The 21,580-nt window shown below is 35.6% G+C and overlaps 1 protein-coding gene across 13 annotated transcripts in view; it reads left to right on the top strand.

Moving 5' to 3' along the window:
* LOC127098559 (myosin-9) overlaps positions 1-2,566 on the top strand; it is a 52,513-nt gene extending 49,947 nt beyond the window's left edge. For 8 of the 13 annotated variants that reach the window (XM_051037186.1, XM_051037184.1, XM_051037176.1 and 5 more), the window contains 6 exons: positions 8-261; positions 348-503; positions 885-1,074; positions 1,574-1,711; positions 1,864-2,190; positions 2,296-2,566. The gene's annotated coding sequence lies outside the window, so the exon portion shown is untranslated. Of the gene's footprint in view, positions 1-7; positions 262-347; positions 504-884; positions 1,075-1,278; positions 1,325-1,573; positions 1,792-1,863; positions 2,217-2,295 lie in introns of all 13 variants that reach the window. The other 5 variants (XM_051037178.1, XM_051037182.1, XM_051037177.1 and 2 more) reach the window with 5 other exon arrangements.
* The last annotated feature ends 19,014 nt before the right edge of the window (positions 2,567-21,580 follow it).

The raw sequence follows: 21,580 nt of genomic DNA, 5'->3' as shown, positions 1-21,580 counted from the left end.
TTATCAGGAACTGCATATCCCATCAATGAACCAGAGGGGATCCTCTGAAATAGAGGGTAAATCACTGATGTCACTAAAGGAGAAACAACGGGAGAATCAAGAGTTACTCATTAGATGTATTGCACATCCTCTAGGCTTTGCTGGGAACAGACCAATTGCTGCTTGTATACAAATGTCTTTTGGATTGGCAAGCATCTGAAGTTGAGGGTAATGGTACTATTACTTTTGATCGTATCATCCACTATTGTCCATGCAATTGAGGTGTGAAAAATATAACTTCCTCATGCTAATGCTCTTATTCTGAACATATTACTTTCAAGTCACTGATATTTCCATTTGGACTTCAGACCCAGGATAACAATGATGTTTTGGCTTATTTGTTATCCAATGCCTCTACACTTCTCTTGTTAATCCATAACATACTCAAAGCAAGAGGTTTTGCTGGAATGGCTCCACAGCACTGCCGTTCTTCATCAATATCCCTGTTTGGGAGGATGACTCAAGTAAACATAGCTTCTGTGTTACAGTATTTGCACTGTTAGCATTTTCATTTAGCTAGTCATTCAAAGTGGTAATGTGCTGAGTTGGAAGTGTGTAGTAGGAAGTTATTAGAATCTTCTTCTTATTGTAACTTGTAAAGGGATGCCAAAATGTGTTGATTCATTCAATACATCCTTGATCATAATATAGGCATGAACCTTCACCACTACACACTTGCCAACTCAGCACATAACCACTTTGAATAACCAACTAAATGAAAATGCTAAATGAAAGTGCTAATAGTATGTAAATACTGTAACGTGGTGATTTGAATAGATTAATCCTTGTTGTTCAGATAATGTGAAACAATAAATACAGAAGTGAGATCTGAATAATTATCGCAGGATAGTGGACAACAATCTTTCCCTAATCAATGGTAGCACAAGCAGGGGAGTAGATGTTAAGACAAGTTGAAGCTGAGTACCCAGCTCTTCTTTTCAAACAGCAGTTCACAACCTATGTGGAAAAGATATTATGGAATCATTCGTGATAACTTGAAGAAAGAAATTTATCCCTCTTGGATTATGCATTCAGGTATGCATAAATGATAAATTTTTCCCATTTGATACATTTCCCTTGAAATTCAGTTTTTTTTAAGGCAATCAGTTACCTCTATTTTAAAATAAAATTTACAAAACTCATTTTCTTCCCTCATTTCCTCTGACTGTATCTCTCCACTTCCATTCCTATCCACCATCTTCCTTCATTCGCAACCATTTTTCATGGGTAAACTCGCAGCCATTCCACTCCATTTATGTAGAGCAAGGTTTCTCTCATTTCAAAAGTAAGAAATTCATAAACCCTCACTTCCATTCATGCATTTTTTGGGATTTTGAGCTCTATTTAGGAGATTTCATACTTCCTTTTGTTGATTATGTTATTTCTGTGTTCGATTTTGAGTTGGAAAGTTAGCGTTTTTTCATTTTCTACATTTCAGGGATGTACATGAATAGGTTTATGTAATTTCAATTCACACATGGTACGTAAGAGTTAGCGTAGGTCATTATTATTTTTTATTTTCCTTTATGTGCAGGCATGGTGCAGTCATTTACTACTGACAGAGAAAGGCACGTTGACGGGCACGCTACTTCTTCAGAGCAGCAAGCAGCCATATCAGGAGGGGGAGGAGCTCCATCTAGATATTCAGGATATAGGAGATGATGATGCAGAGGTAAATGGATTTCCCGAAGGCTGTTCTTAAGACATATGAAGACTACGTGGCCGGTGGGCAGTTGTCTTCAGGAGGAAGTGGTGATGTATTGTTAAAATTCTTGTTTTTTTTGATAAAGTAACTTTTAACATATATATTTCCATTTATTGCAGGATCAAGGAGAGCTGAGGTTCTCCCGGAAGAAAAAAAAGGTGGAGGAGGTTGTCCTAGGGAGTGGATTCTCTCCCATTAAAGTATGCGTGCGATGGAATCTCAATCCTATGATAAAAAGTCAAAAATCTAAAAAATATAAAAGTATGAAATTTTAAGGGTGTGGATGGGCACTACTCTCCCTTCAGTCAAATTCACACCACACCGTAGGTAATCTTTTCCTGTTGTCCTGTAAATGACCTGTCAGACTGTGTTGACGGGTATATGGAGTGGTTTTGATGATCTCCCATCCTTACATCATTCGACAGATCCAGAACCAACTATTGCAGGTCTGTCTAAAGATCCATCGTCATTGGTAAATTAGTTAAACTTTATTAATATTCATTTTCAATGTTCATTCAATTTTCCTTACAAATTGTTTCATTTCAATCAAGGGTCATACAGATTGTCAATTCTCTACTCAACACACAATATTTTGCACCTAATGGGATTCCACTCGCAAATGAGCTTAATGAATTTGTTAGTTGTAGAGAGTAGTGATAGATATTGGTCAAACTCGTAGACATACAGGAAGAAGAAAAGAGTTTGACAAAGTGAGCGTATACATTTATGTATTTGACCAAATATTTAACTTTATGTATTTGGACAGGAAACGCAACTTTATGCATTTGACTATGAAAGTGCTAGTTTAAACATTTGTTTCAAGTGTTGGTATTTTGATACTCCCTCCGTCTCATATTAGATGTTTTCTTCGAGATTTTCATTTTTTTTAAAATAATGATTAATTATGTTGATTTTAATGATAAAATGTGTCTGTTTATAAAAATAATTTTATTAATAATAGGTAGTGGAGTAAGTTAGATTTTGTTTGGATTGATGAAATCGGATGGAACGGAATGAGATGGAATGGAATGATATTTCATTATTTGAATCATTTAAAATTCGATGGAGCGGAGCAGAATAGAGTGGTATGGATTTCATTACATTCTATCACTTATCATCATATTTCTTCTCCTCCAATTTGGGCGGAATAAACAACTTGCTTTATTCCGTTCTAAAATTTTCAAACAATGGAATGAGATATTCGTTTCGCTCCATTCTGTTCCGTCCAACTCCACTCAACTTTATTCTGTTCTGTTCATTTTATGATATTCAAACATAACCTTAGTGTAAAGAAATAATAAATATTACATTGATATTTTAAAAAGATAAATAATTTAAGATAAATAAAAATAGAAAATATATCACATATTATAAGATGGAGAGAGTAATATGAACTCAATTACATACAAGGTCCATAAAATTCATCACCAAAGCTTATAACATGTTCATCTGGATTTGAAAATAATGTCAATTAAGATGTATGTATGTAAGATATGCTATTATCCCTATGTGAATTTGGCGCAATCATAGATTTGATATTTAAGTAATAAATCTATTAAAATAGAGAAAACTCAAATTAATGACGATCTTGTTCAGATTCGATATTTAAGTAATAAATCTATTAAAATAGAGAAAACTCAAATTAATGACGATCTTGTTCATATAAATAATTAAAATAAAAAAAGATGGACTCTAGTCACTAGATTATTTAACTAATAAAAAATATAATGAAATAATTAAAAAGAAATAATTATGTTCTTGCAGCTAAAGACAATAGTTTGTGAAAGATTACATTGAGATCAAATGATTGATGAACTAAAGTCGGTTTAAAAACAATGCTTTTTAATTTTTGCTTTGTTAACAAGATGTAAGAGAATAAGTATAATTTCTAATGTGTGTTACATTTATAGAAAGTTATAGAAAAGATTCTAAGTAATATATCTTTTAAAAAGAGTGTTAAAATCTGCTTCTATATAACAATCTTATGGAGTAAATGTGAATCTCAAATATATCATCAGACACATTGATCATTATGTATTTTGGTATAGCATTTGTTAAAGCATCATATGGGCGTTGTCTTGAAGACTTTGCTCTATTACATTCAACTAAATATTTTCAACGATGTAGAATTTAAGTCGCTTTAAATAACAATCCTTTTTAATTTTAGTTTTGATAATAAAATGTAAGAGAATAATTGTAATTTTTAATGTATGTTACATTTATAGAAAGTTATAGAAAAGATTCCAAGTAATATATCTTCTAGAAAGAACGAAAGTCTACTTCTATATAATGACCATATGGAGTAAATATGAATATGAAATATATCATCTCGCACATTGATCTGTTGAAAGTGTACTTATGTTTGTAATTGTGTTCTAATGAGATGACACTGAATGTATATTTATATGCATATCGATTGTACACAATAGGTAATGTAATCATTATAATTTATACAATATTAAAGTTAATCATTGTTAATTGATCCTAATCAATGCAAATTGATCCTAACAGATTCTTAATACTCCCCATCAAATTATATCATATATGTCATATGAGTCATGCTTGTTACAAATATAATCCACTCGAGAATCCTTGAGAGACTTAGTAAACATATCAGCAAATTAGTCTTCAGATTTGGCGAAATTTATAGTTATTTATCTTGAAAGTACCTTGTCTCTTACATAATGACAGTCTATTTCTATGTGTTTGGTCCGTTCATGGAAAAATGGGTTGGATGCAATGTGGAATGTCGTTCGATTGTCACATATGAGTTTTGTGGCATGAAGATCTCCCGATCTAAGTTCTAAGAGAAAATTTTAAAGTCATGCTAACTCCTTTGAGGTTGTTGCCATAACATGATATCCAGCTTCAACACTAGATAGTGCAACTATATTTTGTTTCTTTCTTCTCCATGACATCATATTACCTCCAATAAGAACATAATATCCAAAAGTGGATCTCCTATCCGATAGTGATCTGGCCTAGTCGACCTCTGAATAAAAAGTGATTTTAGCATCACCCTTATATTCCTCTTCCCAATGAATTCTTTATATATTTAAGAATTTAAATGACTTCATGCCAATGATATCACAAGGAACATTCAAAAGTTAGCTCACAATGCTCACTAAAAATATAATATTTATGAAATTGTGTTCCTCAGGAGAAAGACGTTGGACCAGATGTTGAGACAACTTGTCCAACTTCTTAAAATAGAATGACAATAATAAGATAGCAATAAAACAATATAGAAGGAAGTAAAATAAAACAAGAGATTGGTAATCCAGTTCGATGAAACTACACATACGTCTAGGGGGCACTTTACCCAAGAAAGGAAATTCACTACTTTGAATTAGTACACTTAGTCTTACAAGAGTCAAGTCAACAAACCATATGTTGTTCAAAGTATCTTCCCAATCCTAGTGTCTTTATATTTAAGGAATCCCCCTAAATATGAGAACCTGATGACTTCCTTCTCAATCACAAAACATGTGATTGATGTTTATAATTTAATAAACAATGTTGAATGTTACAACTCAACTAAGACAAACCTTCTATGTCAAGTTACTGAAACATAGAGGTGTACAACAATTAGATTCCACACTAATCTCGATGCTTAGGTCTTAAGCTTATTCGATTGATGTAACCTTCAAGGTGCTTAGGTCTTGAGCTTCTTCGATTGTTGTAACCTTCATGTCAAACTTCTGAGGCAAAGATTTGAGAATATTTCTAACCAACTTTTCTTCAGACGTCTTTTCTCCTAGTGCAAACGAATTGTTGGCAATGTCTCTAAGTCTGATGTTGAAATCAGAGATAAATTCATTTTCATTCATTCTCGTATTTTCAAACTTTTTAATGAGAACTGCAACATTGACATCCTAACCTTGGATGTGCCTTCATGAGCAATCTTGAGAATATCCCAGGCATCTTTGACTTCTGTACATGTATTAATCAATCTAAACATGTTATTGTCAACACCATTAAAAATATCATTCAAAGCCTTGAAGTTTACAAGAGCTTCATTATCTTCTGCATCAGTCCATTTAGCTTCAAGCTTCAAATTTATAGTACCATCTTCAAAAGTGATCACAGGAGAAGGCTACATACAACATAACAAGATGATCTACTAATCATTAAACATATTTCAATTTTCTTGAATTAGTAAAATGAAACTATGTGGATCAAAATTTCATAATAATTCCAAACTCTCTTAATATAATCTAGGTTTAATTCATCTTTTGGTCCCTTATTGTCGCATCCGCGAAAAACAACCGGCGGGCTGAAACAAAACAACACAGAGCCACCACCGTGCGTTATTTATCCCAAAAGAGGGAAAGGAAACGCTCAGAGTAAACCTGGGAAAAGCATGGTCTCGCGACCAAAGAGAATGGGATCGGGAGTCGGTTACGCAAGGGGAAGGTATTAGCACCCCTCACGTCCGTCGTACTCGACGGGATCCACGCTCAAACGATAGAAAAAGGTTGCTAAAACAAACATCACACACACACACACACTGAAAACAACACAGGTGGGAAAAGGGGGAAGAGGGCTCGCTAGGACATCGCATCCTATGCCTACGTATCTCGTCTGGAACGAGAATCAGAGCTGCCGTAGTTCGGCTCACGCACGCCGAAACAAACACACGCACAAAAAGGCAAACATGGAACCCGAACGCCAATCGCTGGACTTACATCAGCTTCCGAACCAAACAAACACACTCAGGATACGGACAACCAATCGCTGGTCTTACATCCATATCCTGGCACACAAGAGGGAACAAACAACAACAAGTTACTAAGGAGTCAGGCACTCGAGCCTAGCAACTGTCAAGCAAACGCACACAAAAAGAAGAAAAGGTTGCCCGGAGAGACCTCGCACGGTCTCCTGCCTACGTACCTCATCTGGTATGAGGATCAGGGCGACGTAGTTCCCCTGAACGGGAAAGAAATTCTAACCAGATACCAAGGGAGACACATTACTAGGGAGCTGGACTCGAGCCTAGATGTTATCATGCATCATTGCCCTATGTTATGGTTTCTATCCTAACTTGCACAGGCAACAAGCTAATCCTAAACAGGCAAAGCAAACAGAGCAAACAATCACAAATAGCACACACTATATCCAAACAGAGGTGGCTCAAACAAGGGTTAGACTGCCAAAGCAAGTCAACTGTATCAGGGTGATGTTAGCTCTTAACCCTGACATTGAGAGTCAGGGTGAAGCCAGATGAAAGGTGAGTGAAGATTAGACTTCACAGCTCTTATCCCTGGCCTGGGAGAGCTTCAGACAATGAAGTGTGGGTCCAGAAAGTGGGAACCCTTCTACACTTATGACACTGACTCAATTGTACAACTGTACATGGATCTTGGGTTAGGATCCACAAGGCATCAACATGTAATGTGAGCCAAGGGACGACTCAACAGATTAGCAGGAGGTGGATTACACACCTCTTGTGTCTGCCAATTGCCTTAACAAAGGTCTTTTCCTGCTTGGGGACAAAAGTAAACAAGCACAAACATCGCCTCTTAAGGAGGACTTCAGACAGGTGCCTGGCCAAGTAACAGGCCAGGTCTTCCAGACTACATGGAGTTAGTGATTCTACCTCAATTGGTTTACACAACCAAGCAGCAGCACAAAGCGATTTCACAAAGAACTATAGCAACTAAGGTACCTGAAATCAATCTAGCATAGTCAGTACTCAGCTCAAACAGTTAAACATACAAGTTAAAAGTCACACAGTTAACTGTACACAAGCAATGCATCAAGCAAAGCATAATCCAATGCTCAACACAAATGAATTATAAACCACCTACAAAACAAAATTAATGTTAATCAACATCATTCAAATGAGCAACTTAAGCCAAGTGCATTAATTCCTCCATTCCATTTGCCTTTTGTCCTGAAAACACAACTCAATCATGAGAAGCAAACCCCTAGGACAAAGCCTAGGGTCCAACAGGGATCAAAAATTCAAAACAGAACATGAAAATTATCAAAAATCAAGTTCAATCAATTTAGAATCATGTCCAATTGGTCTCATGCTCATATCATCAACCATTATTATTTCATGAAGCAAATAGTACAAAGCATGCAATTTAGAACCTCATTGGACCAAACAGAAAGATCCAATCCAAACTCAATCTAAAACAATTCAATAAATCTCCAAAAAGTTCACAGATAAACAACATTCATTTTACATGTCAATCACACCAAATTTCAGATCAATTGGACAATGGGAAGCAAGTCAATTAAATTCATCAAGTTAAAGCATGCTCATGCAAGTCCAAACAAAGCACAATTTCATGTATCAACTTCAAGCAAGCATAAAACAGTGTAGGAACATGATAAATGCACCAAACCAAAACCATGGCAAACCTTAATGTGTCTACAAACACTCCACAAAATTTCAAGTCCATCCAATGCATATCCAGAATTTCACAAAACATTTAAGAACATGACTCACAAAAATTCCACATTTGGTCAAACAGAAAGGAAATTCTCAATCAAATTGGAAACACATCCAAAAATTCCATACAAATTCACATGTAAACCTAACATCCCTAAGCATAATCATGCAAAAATTCAGCTCAATCCAAGTTCATATGGCATGGTAACAAAATTCATGAAGTTGCACAAGAAATGGTGTGACACAAATTGTCACACCTCTAATGATCATGTCATATCTCTCAATCCAGGAACTCAAAAATCACAAACTATATACCAAAATGTCCAGGAATTAGTCCATAATATGCATACAAAATTTCAAGAATTTTCAATCAAGCATCATAATTTTATGATCAATATACCAAGCCATGTGCAACAAATGACATATCCAAACAAACCCTAGGCCATTCCAAAATTTACACGTGCACAATTTCCACAAAAATATTCATTAAATTGTAGAGATCACAAGGATTATGGCACAAAAAATTTCATTCAATTTGGACAATTGCTTCATGAGATATGGATTTTTGAATGTCATGAAAAAATAAAAAAATGTGAAATGGAGGCATGTGAATCATGTAAGCATATGGAAATAAAATACACTAGCCAAAAGAAAAAATGCTGAAGCACGGAATCGAATGGAGGTCCATTTTGAAAGCCTGGCGCGCAAACACAAGTCAGTATGAACAGTAGCGCCGAAACGGATCAAAACATGATTTCTGAAAAATTTTTTGAATGTTCTTCACGTGTTCATACATTCATATGCTCAAGAACAAATCTCCACCAAATTGGACAAACCATATATCATCAGAAAGGTCTTGCAACGTACATTCACAATCTAACATCATTTTGTCCTAATTCTTCATAACTTAAGAGAATCGAATCAAAACATAAACATGCATGAAACTTTAAATCATCATAACTCTCTCATTTCTCAACCAAATTTAGTGAAACGAATTGCAGAATTCTCTACTAAGAAAGATCTATCTAAATCATCAATCAATTTCAAGAATTATTGGATTCGAAAAATCACCTTGATTTGAGCACAGTGATGAATTCGCGTGTATTTGGCCTTGAAATTGCAAAACAGATGCGCTATGACTCTTGTATAGGTGAATGGAACAAGTCTTGTTGCTCAATTACGCACGATCTTGATGAAATCTTGAATTGCCATTGTTGCACCTCACTTTAACAGTCCAAAATTTGGCTTGGAAATGAAGAAATCTTGCTTCAATTAGCTTCAATAATGCATGTAGATGATGAATCAATGAAGATCTAAGCAAGGTTTTTGGAGATTTTTGGAAAAAAAGTGAGAGAGAAAGTGAAGAGGTTTTTGTGATTTCTAGATCTAGATCTGAATTCTGTTATTACTAATCAGAAAACAGTTACAATTTAGTTTATATATGTTATGTTAATGATGTTAGTAATCATGATTAGTGCTAATGTGATGGATTAGTGAAAATGCAATTTCATGCTAAATACCAATTTTGTCCTTTCACCTCACTTAGGCCAAACCAATGTAACAGTGGAATTTTCTGGTTTGAGCAAGTTACAAATAGCATATGTGAGCTAGTGCAAAAGGAATGGAGTGAAAATAATGAATATTTCTCAAAATGCACTTTTTCCCTCCACTTTTCAAATTAAGTCCACTTGAAAAATGGACTTTTTATGTGATGAATTTTCATGAAATGTAATGATGGATCATGATAGTAAATGTCAAATGGAGTTTGCTCAAAGAAACCTCACTCAATTTGGCCTTGTGAATCAAAAGTTATGCCACTTTGAAATTCAACTTTTTGGACAATGATCAATCCATAACTTGTCAACCATAAATGAGAAATTCATGTTCTTGGACTTTTTGGAAAGGTGAGAGCAAGATCTACAACATTCATGTTGAACAAAATTTCATTTGAATCATTTTTAGACACGTAATTTTGAGGAGAAAAACTTTCCATTTTTGGCAATTTTCAATTACAAGTCACTTTCTATTTTTGGAAAGTTTCCATCTGACTTTATTTTCTTCATTCTCGATGTTTGAAATGTCAAATGAAACTTGTTTAGACATGAATGAAGTGTCTCTAACCCTTTCCCACCTTCAAATCCATCAATTCAGGCACAGTTGACCACAGTTGACTTTTCTGACTGATAGATGAATTGGCCAGGCATTGATCCACTTGAGCCTCAAACTCCTGATGAAATGGCTCAATGATGAAACCCTAGCTTCCATAAGCTCAATATAATCATATGATGATCCCCACATCCATTGAAAACCCCATCTCCTCGACAAGCCCTGATTGGCCCAATACAACTGATTAGGGTTGACCAGAGGTCAAAACCCTAATCTCAAGGTATCTGATCAATCTCTTGGTGATGACAAAACCATGATGATGATGATGTACCATTGCAACCAAGATGAAGTTCAACCCTCCTTGAGAACCAAGAAACCCTAATTTGAATCACACATCCTCAGATGATTAGTGATCCAGTCAATGAAACCCTAGCTTGCATCTCAACCTCTTTATCTTCTGATCAAGACTTAGGAGGATGACTTGCTCAATGTAGCCACATGATATGAAAAATGCTAATGACTAATGACCTAAAAAAATGATATGCAATATGTTAAGCTAGTCCCAAGAGAGGAGGGCAAATTTTGAGGTGTTACACTTATTTTAATTTAATGTTTCACTTTAGTCCGTTAATTAAAAAGTGTTATATTGTAGTCCCTTAAAACTTTTTTGTTAGTACAATTGATCTTTTCCTTTAAATTTTACAGAAAAATGTTAAGCGTTTTCTATGTGGCAACCTAATTGTCATTATGTTTACTTGAGATGGATTTTTTATTTATTTTAAATTTTATGTTTTATTTACTTTAAATTTTATGTTTTATTTATTAAACATTCAGAAATCTCCTTCTTCTCCCTTCCCTAAAACCAAAACCCTAGCTATCATAACACCACATTAGCTCTCTCTTCAAACCTCTTATTCTACCTCGGTTCAAACAACTCTCTCTTTCTCAAGATTCATCTCTTCTTCCTCACCATAACCATTTCTCAGAAAATAAACAATAAACATCAATTTTTTACTCGAATATATACCAACATCAACATCATGCTCTCTCGGTTTCACTCGGATTCACACTCACCCGATTTCATTTTCAAGTAAAATAACTAAAGAACATCAATAGCAACAAATTAAATCAAGATTCAAAATCAAAATCTAAAAAGGGAGGGGGAGATATTGATGGATCTGTGGTGATGGTTCGCAACGCTCGTGTGGAGGTCGTGGTGTTGACAAGGTAACAACCAGTTTTGTTTCACGATGACTTTGGTTGTATTGTCGGTTCTTTGAGTTTCACAGATCCACCTTTGCTTATTTTTTTTTGAATTTATGCTTATGTTTTTCTTGGTTTAGCCTTGACATGTGGGGTGTTGTTGTGTTCCTGGTGGAAAAGCAGCTTCAAATGTAGAAAGTGGTTCTGCATGGTGGTTGAGGGGTGTTTGAAGAGGCGCGACAACTTGTTGATTCTCTGTTTCTTTCTGCTTATGTTTTTTTTTCAAATTTATTTGCTTCTTAAGTTTTTTGAGCCATTGATATCATCATGGTTGTTGTATTATTGTTATTGTAATAGGTTCATTGATGAAAGTTCATGAATATTTTTGTGAATGGTTGTTGTTATGAGATGTATCAATGGTGTATCTTATGAGATGTTTGGGTTTATTATTTGTTGAAGATGCTAATGTTAATGAAAAAAGTAATTTTTCAATGCAAGTGGTTTTTATTAGTACTTTCTTAATTAAACATTGTTGTGTATTGTGTTCCAATGCTCATTACTCGGTCTTTTTAAGATACTGCATGACTCGCTCAATAGCGTTCCAATGCTCATTACTCGATCTACTAGTAAACTTGTGCAACAATCCTACAACATATGCAATGTTAGTTATAGTATAATCATTGGCATATCTAAGATTGCCAATGATGCTCGCATATTTTGTTTATCTGACACTTTCATCAGTGTTCTTAAATAGTTTTATGCTTAGATAGTATGGTGTGCTCGCAGGTATGTAGTTAAAGTAATTATAATTCTTTAAGATCTTTACCACATAATTGGATTAATCCAAAGAAATTCCTTGCTCAGATATCGTGATCTTGATACAAAGAATCGTGCTCAATTCTCTGAGGTCTTTCATATCAAAGTTGTAGCACAATAATGATTTCACATAATTTATGACCTGAATGTTAGATCCAAATATGAGTAGATCGTCTACATAGTCATAATGCAAACATGATTCTTAGATTTGTAATAAACGCATTTGTCACTTTCATTCACTTTGTACCCATTCAATATCATTAAGTTACCAAAATTTTCACACCATTTCTTTAGAGCTTATTTTAGACCATACAAAGACTTATCTAACTTATAGACCTTATTTTCTTGTCCATGAATCACAAACCCTTATGGTTGGCTCATATAGACTTCTTCTAAGTCACCATTTAAAAAAATTGTCTTTACATCCATTTGGTGTACTATCAAATAATAAATAGAATAAATTGAAATTTGTACCCTAATGGATGTAATTCTAGTGTCTGGAGAAAAAGTGTCGAAGAAATCTATATTTTCTCTTTTGCCTAAAGCCTTTGGCTACAAGGCGAGCCTGATACTTATCACCGGTTCCATCAGGTTTTAGTTTCTTTTTCAAAACCCATTTACAACCGATTGGTTTGCAACCAGGAGGAAAATATACTAAGTGTTAGGTTTTGTTAGATTTTATAGAATCTATCTCATCGTTAATAGCTTCTTGTCATAAATCTGCATCCAAAGATGACAAAGCTTCTTGAAGATTTGATGGATCTTCCTATAATGTATAGTCCGCATAATTTGGCCCATAGTCTTTAGAAACTCTTACATGTTTACTTCGTAGAAGTTCTGTTTCTACTTCTTTGTTGCTTTCAGTGTTTCTTATCACAGGAATATGATTCGATTCAGTGCCCCCACTGTTTCTCGGTTTGAAAGGAAATCTCTCTTCATAGAATTCAACATCATTTGATTATATGATCACTTTATCATTTAGGTCATAACACATTTATGCTTTACTATTTATTTCATACCCAATGAATACACATTCATAGGCTCTACTAGCGAGTTTAACTCACTTTGGATCCTGAACTCTCGCATAAGCCAGACAACCCCAAGTTCTTAAATAAGATAAGTTTAGTTGTCTTTTCTTTAATATCTCATAATGAGAGATCTTATCTTTTGACTTGGGAACTCGATTCAGGACATAGCACAGTTAACAAAATTTTCCCTCACCAGTGAGATGCAGCACTAGAATTCAACGTAATAGCAACAACTAGTTCAGTAAGAGTTCTATTCTTTCTATCTGATTTACCATTCATTTTAGGAGAATATGGCGTAGTTGTTTCATGTACAATTAAATGTTTATAAAATTCATTAAATAAACTGAAATAATATTCAGTCCCTTTATCACTATGAAGTATCTTAATCTTGTTATTAAACTAAACTTCAATCTCATTCACAAAAGTATTAAACATAGCAATTTCACAAAAATATCATTCTTAGCGATTGTGTACAAATCTACCCCAACAAACTGACTAAACTCTGCATTTTTTCAGAAGAAAACCATAAACAAGATTATTTATAATCTCTGAAGTATACATGGCATCCTTCAAGATTAAAATCTTCTCAGAGGTGGACTCTGCTCCACTTCTTCAATACCGATAATATTAGTGGTGTGGGAAACTCCCAACAACACTTTCTTATTCATGTATGTTTTGAACATTGCACGGTCATAACATACATGACGATCAGAGCCATTGTCTAACCACCAACCATCAGATTCATCGATCATGTTGATTCAGTGATTAAAGAAATAAATTGCTCATCAGTCAGGTTAACCTATACATTAGGGGTAACACAAGGTTTAAGCCCTCTCTTACATCTATAATCCATATGATCCCACTTTCCATAATTAAAACATATGAACTATAAAGCGTCATTTCTTTGAGGTGGTGGTTACTGCCTAGCAATAAGAGCAGATAGGGCCCTAGAGGGATTCCCATTCTTAATTCAGTTTACAACATTGCAATTCTGATTCTTTAATCATTTGCCAAATAGCTTCAGAACTACACCAAATTTATTTTTCATCTTTTCCACCGAATTATCGTCTAGACAGATCATGCTGCCCTCTGGTATCTGCAGACCAAAAAGGATGCAAAGCCAATATTGATTTAGTGGATTCTACTGCTCTAGGAGTTTAACATGGAGATCTGGGACAAGAAAGCAACTAAGAATATGGTGGTAGATCACCTGCCAAGACTTACTAATGTTGAGAGTGACGATGTTCCCATTGATGATTACTTTTCCTATGACAGATTAATAGTTTTTGTCAAAGTTGATGCCTCTCGTTATTCCCATATCACTGATTTTCTTGAGGCGGACAACTCTGGTTTTAGGAAGACACCTGAGGAGGCTTTTGTAATAAAATCATCGGTGCCTTGGTATGCTAATTACATCAACTACCTTGTTGCCAGTGAAATACCTCCAGAGTTTACCTACCAGCAAAAGAAACAATTCTTTCATGATCTCAAGCAGTACTATTGGGATGACTGCCTCTTGTTTAAAAGAGGTGTCAGCGGTATTTTATGTCGATGTGTGCCCGATGACGAGATTGAGAGCATCATTACCCATTGTCACTCATCGCCCTACGGATGGCATATAAGCATCTCCAAGACTGTCACTAAGATCCTTCAAGTTGGCCTTTTATTGGCCTACTATCTTTAGAGACATGCACATATTTACCACCGAATGTAACTGATGCCAGCGCTCTGGAAACATTTTATGGAGGGAAGAGATGCCTCAGAAACCTATCATGGAAGTTTAGATTTTTGATGTATGTGGTATAGACTTCATGGGACCCTTTCCATACTCAAATGGGAATACATATATACTTGTTACTATAGATTATGTCTCTAAGTGGATTAAGGCCTTTGCCTATCCAACTAATGATGCTAACATGGTAACCTAGATGTTTAAGAATCTCATACTCCCGAGGTTTGGAACTCCTAGATTAGTCAGTAGTGATGGTGGCTCACACTTCATTTCTAAATATTTTGAAAACCTCTTACTTAAGTATAGAGTAAAACATCGTGTAACGACCTCGTACCATCCACACACTAGCGGAGCAGTGGAAATCTTAAATCGTGAGATTAAAAGGATTCTAGAGAAAACAATTTCCACCTCGATAAAATATTGGTCGACTAAGCATGAGGTTGCTTAGTATATTCAGTCCGTTTGGTGTGGACGCGATAGCCTTTGAATCAATCAGTTCCTAGACCTTGTATTTGAAGGCCTTACAACTCTCGATCGAGTGTCCGGGTGCTCCCGAGTGGAACTCACACCTAGCATTCATGTCGTAGTTCAAGGGAAGAGGTGTTGGAGGATGTACTAATACCCTTAAATTCAACAATGATCTGTTGAGCAAAAGAGGGAGAATTCGACCATACGACATGGGAATCAGGTCAAACTGTTTCTCCGACTTCTTTGATTTTTTCTTACCTTTTTGAGCATAAGAGTTTTGCCTTCCACTTGAGTACCAATTCTAATTCTGCATTTGGTTCCCCAGAGCTAGTTGAGGAACGAACACTAGCTGTTGATTAAGAAACCTCAGCAATTTGGGTTGGGGACGGTATCCCTGAGGCAACTCATGATGTAAGATGGAGCCAAACAAAGGCATAGGGGAGACCATTTCCATCCTGGAGGTTGGTGTGGGATTTCCTTCTTTTTTCAACAATGTTTGCAAGATTTCCATAACCAAGCTCATCTGAGTCTTTAGTTGGCTGATCTCTTCCTTCAATGCAGCTTGGCCTTGTTGGAGTTCTTCCACAGTGGCTTGAGACATGCTTCTAGTTCTAAGCGTACGTCGGGAAATCAGCTAGTGGGGTAGAAACAGAAGGTGGTATAAGGTTCTATTTATGAGATGCAAATGATGAATGCGATGTTTATTTGTGAATGAATTGGTGATACGATTTCCACAGGTTTTTAGGCATGGGTTCATGGTTTTGGACCATCGTGACGAAGCATGGAGTTAATAATGACTGCTTAGTAAACCAAGGTTCTCGCTTTGTGTAATCTAAGGCTTTTGGAAAATTTGGTGTAAGACACTGCCCCTAGAGTCATGGACTTCCTTGACTGTCAGTCGCTTATGTCAACTTACTTGCTAGGCGACTGCTTCATCAAAGTCATCTACTCTAAGTGAGATCTTCGTATCGACCCTTACGAGGAAGGCACCTCGGTGGCCTATACTACACGACCATCGGTCTAGGCTAGCCATAGTTTTAAAAGGTTCTAAAAGGGGTCTTAGGGTCATTGACTCTAGTAAAAGAAAAGATGCTTACGCCGAAAGTGCGACGTTCATCAATCCTCTTAAGAGAATCTACCACTAAGTGAGGTTCTCGTACGACCCTAACGAGGAAGGCACCTCGCGGACCAATACTACTCAACCTCTCCTATTAAGCTCTCAGACTCGGGTGAAGAGTCTTTCACACAAGGTTTTTTCTTTGCAATCATTATTGCCTTCAAAATTCTTCGTCACAGAGTCAGGGTTTCGGACCAACAGACAAACAAAGAAAATATGCACAGGTTAGCAAAGAAAGCAATATATACAGAAAAAGTAGATAACAAATAAATCTCCACGTACGTAAAAGAGAAACAACCCAAATTAGGCTAGACTTGCTTAGGGAATTTTGGTGTCCCCAGCAGAGTCGTCAGCTGTTGCTACCGGGTTTTCACGATAACGAAACTAGGACTAAAGAGATGCCAAAGAGAGGCAAAGTTAGAAGAGTCGCCACCGAATTTTAAAGAAGGAATTGACCAGAGGCAACGTTTCGACTACTTGTACCAGCAGACTATCACTCATATATGGTATATTGATGAAACTTTCTTCGTACTTTAGGCTTATTAGATGGTGTTCATTTTATGCTTGTTAGACTAGGTTGGGATCAATTTGTAGCTCTTAGACATCCCTCATATGAGCATATAACTCTAGAGTTCTTAAGCTCTTTTAAATATATCATTCATCCCGCGAGCCAAGGCTCGCAATGGACTATTCAATTTAGTATGTTCAAACAAGACTATTCATTTAACCACAACCATATAGCTAATTTTCTGCACATACCACACATTACATGGATCCTGTGCAAGGTCCTCCGGGAGGGAGCTTGGGTTATGGAATTTGGCCATCTTTGGGAGAGGCTGACTGGAGTTTTTATCGATGATATGGAAGGGAAGAAATCTTCCCACATCCATAACCTGACTATCCAGTATTTTGATTATATTTTAGCTCATACCATTTTTGGGAGAGATGATAAGGGTAGTGTCAACTCGAAAGAGTTATTTTTCACTTACTATGTGTTTGAAAATATACCGATTCATACCACTGCTTTCATGTTGGCTCACATGCGTTCGATCTCAAATTCTAAGAGATGATCCACCGCCATTAGCGGATTGATTACCTATATAGTTCATGCCTTGCACTTAGAGGCTGAGTTGGTGATGTTAGTACCCGTCCACGATAGTACCGTCCTAGACTTGCATGCTTGCCAGTCACAGAGACTTATTAAGAATAAGAGGAAGGGTAGCTATTATTTAGTTGTTAATAATAAGATTTTTAAGAGCGTATCCTTCCTTTCCCCTCACACACCAATGTGACAATTATGGGGAACTAGTTATATGATTTAGAGGCGGAGAAGCCGCCGAGCCCGTACCCATGGACACTAGAGCAGGTGGCCGCGATGACACTGATGATGAATTAGACCGGAGAAAGCAATACTTTCTGGCACCTTTACACCACACCTGTACTCCATCTCCCTCACCATTCTTTTCCCCTCATCAGCATTATTCACATGCACACACATCACACCATTATTCTGACCTTTATGCAGGTACATATTCTAACTACCAGTCGGTTGCTGAATACAATTGTAATACCTTTAGGCATGAGATCGATGATTTGAGGTTTCGAGTGCAGGTGTGGAACGATACTGATATGGAGTGTGACCTGCTATTTCGTGATATGCATCAGCAACAGGTGGACATGATGACTCATATGCAGACTTTGCATTCTATGACTTGCACATCCAGACGATAATTCAGTAGTTATAGGAGCAGTTGCATGATTCTCAGCCGGGGAGCCAACATATGATATCAAACCTGATTGACCAGCTGCAAGGGATGATGATTGGCCTAGAGCAGAGGAATTTCATGGACCTGTAGAGCCAGACCTACCATGGCGACATGATGCAGGATATGCTCCATTTTAGGAAGGGTATGGGTATGCAGTTGTCGCCTCCTCACTACGGATGCCATCGAGGACGAGGTCGTGGTCGTCATTGAGTTCTCTCTCATCAAGTTCTACCTCCCTCATTTGGTCTTATTTATTGACATTGAGGACTATGTCGGATTTAAGTGTAGGGGGTATTTTATTGCTTTCATTTATTTTATCGTGTATTATTATATTTCTTTTGATTTCTTAGATTATTTTATGCTATTACTATTTTTATTTCTTAGTTTTTTTTTTCATAGCGTAATGTATGCTTTGAGTCATATGCATGTGATGTCGAGTCTTTGTGTGTGGTTTTTTGTTGTTTATTAAATTTCGTGTTTTCTTGAGCCCTACCAAATTTTTTGAAAAAACTTAGGATGCTTAGTTTGATTTGAAAGTATATAGGTTATGAAAAACTGAGAGGTCAGGTCGAGTAGACTTGGGAAAATCCGACAAAATTGATATTGTCCTAACACCTCAAGCCTCCCAATTATGCATGTTAGTTTAATCCCCATTGAATTCTAGTCTTAAGCTCCTATTTGTTATTAATCCTCAAAGTAGTTTTTATATCCAGTCATACACAATGTATATGCACACATCTGAGTTGAGTTGGTTGACGAATAATAAGTGAATGATCTCGTGCTAATAATTGTATAAAATGTGATACAACATTTACTAAATTAGGTGACACTCACACGATTATTTAGCCCAACAAATGGTTGAACTTGCAAAAAGAATAAAATGTATCTTTGAAAAAGCAAGAGAAAAAAATGTGAAAATCCAATGAGATCTTATTTTTTAATCATAATCACTAACAAACCGCCTGCCATGTCTGTAAGATAAAAAGTATTAATGTGACTGTCTCGAACGAAAGAGGATGGAGTAAATAGAGACATTAGACTTTTATTCAATGGCATGATTGGAAATAATATGCATATGATGTAGACTTGTGTCCACAAGAGTGGTTTGTGTTGTTACAATATCCTTAGTGTCACATTAGTACCTATCGAGTTGATCTTAGCTAAACCAATTTTTATCAGCCACATATGAGTAATTTTGAAGCTTTGTTTTTCCTTATGTCTTTTCTCCTATGTTGTTGCATTTCATCGATTATATGTTAGCTAACTTGCTTGAGGACAAACAATGGATCAAGTGTAGAGGAGTTTAATAACTCATAAAAGTATCGCATTTTCGACTTAATTCACATGCAAATTCGAGTCTTTTTCCTTTCCTTTTAATAGTATTATGCTTGTACGTTGTCTTTATTTCAGGTATTTAGGTCACTGGAGCGATCAGGTGAAGAAATGATGCAAAACAATAAAAATCGGAGCAAAAATGCCTTTATGCACAAATATGACGCCCTCCATGAATGGGTGACGCCCTTCATGACGTGGCAAGTAAAGGCGTCAGCATAGAAGGACAAAATTTGAAGAAATTAAGCGCCAACTAGGTCACGGGTATTCCGTCACACAGATGACGCCCGTCATCTCCCCATGATCCATGACGGGTAAGACGTCAGGGCCATGTCGCTCGTCATGACTCTCTACAGTTCAGAAAAATCAGCCACGTTTTGTGACTTTGCCTCCGAATTTCCACCCATCTCTCCACTACTTTATGCACGTTTTAGGACACTTGTACACAAATTTTACTTATATAATTAGGTGTTTAAAATTCAGATTTTCTATCCAAGTCTTTCGAGTTTATTTTTAAGCAGAAATTTCAGTTTTGTAACATCGCTTATTTGGTCACACCGAATGAAAAATGCAGTTTAGAATTAAGTTCTGAAAATTTGTAATATACTCTTAGATAGTTCGTATTGTAATCTTGTCGGCATCAGAATTTAGGAGTTTAATTCAAAGTTTATTCAGTACTTGTTTTTGAGCATTTTATATTCTATTACGTAAATTATCACTACAATAATAGGTTCTTTATTTTACTGTTTTTTTTACTACTACTTATCATAATACTACTTACATGTACTTAGTTTATTCTTATAATATATTAAATATGTTTTGTATGTTGTATTTTATTTCCAACGACTCTTTTGGTTATGGCTACACTATGTCTGACTAAATTCTTAGAGCCTAGAATGTGAGGACCGACACTCGCATTTAAGTTGTAATTTAAAGAATAAAATTGGATTTGTTTATGGACCAATTTTTTTTATGTGTTTTTAACTTAAATACTCACTGCGAAAGAAAAATTCAGAGATACTGGTTTATATTCAAAAGAACAAGACATGTATCTTACTTAGGTAAAAATTCAAAATTTAATTAACTGCTATGCGAAAACAACTTTTCTTTAAATTGTATAAATTATTATTTTCAAAAAGATATTTTAAGACCATAAACGAACACACGAAATTCGGTATTAGACGAGCAAAAATCGGTAATACCTTTAAGTTTATATTTTCACTTTTAACAACTTTTTGATTATATAAAAGTAATTAATTTTCAAAATCATAAGTTTTGCATTTTAACACGTTGAACACGAAGAAAATACTATCCCAATTTAATTAATTATTATTATGATCTTGCGAGCACTGTTAGTCGATGCGAGCCACATTACGGTCTCAACTTTAATTGATTTTTCACACGAGTTATTTTAATTCCTTTGCACCAAACATTGTTACTATTAGCCTTAGATTTACACTAAAGTGATAGATAATTATACGATTGACATTTGGTCTTTATGGGTTCGATCTTTTTATTACTACGATATTTGCGTGCACTTGCAGACCTTTCAAGTTTTTGGATCCACATTGGGTCAACAGCAAAACACAAGTGAGAGAGACATCACATATTCACCCAAAACCTTTTGGATGAATATGTGATATCTCTCTCACTTGTGTGTTGCTCTTGACCCAATGTGGATGATCCTCGTGATGACCCCAATAATTTTCAAAAAAAAAATTCATAAATTATTTATTCAACTTCTAATCTTTACAAAACAAAATTATAAATTCTCTCATTAAATTTCAATTTTTTAGGAGAAAATTGTAAACCCTCAAAACTGTCATTTTTGAACATAAAAATTGCAAACCCTCTATCAATTACAA

The sequence above is a fragment of the Lathyrus oleraceus genome, chromosome 6 (assembly GCF_024323335.1).
Source record: "Lathyrus oleraceus cultivar Zhongwan6 chromosome 6, CAAS_Psat_ZW6_1.0, whole genome shotgun sequence".
NCBI lineage: Eukaryota > Viridiplantae > Streptophyta > Magnoliopsida > Fabales > Fabaceae > Lathyrus > Lathyrus oleraceus.
This window is presented reverse-complemented; position numbering and strand designations above follow the sequence as displayed.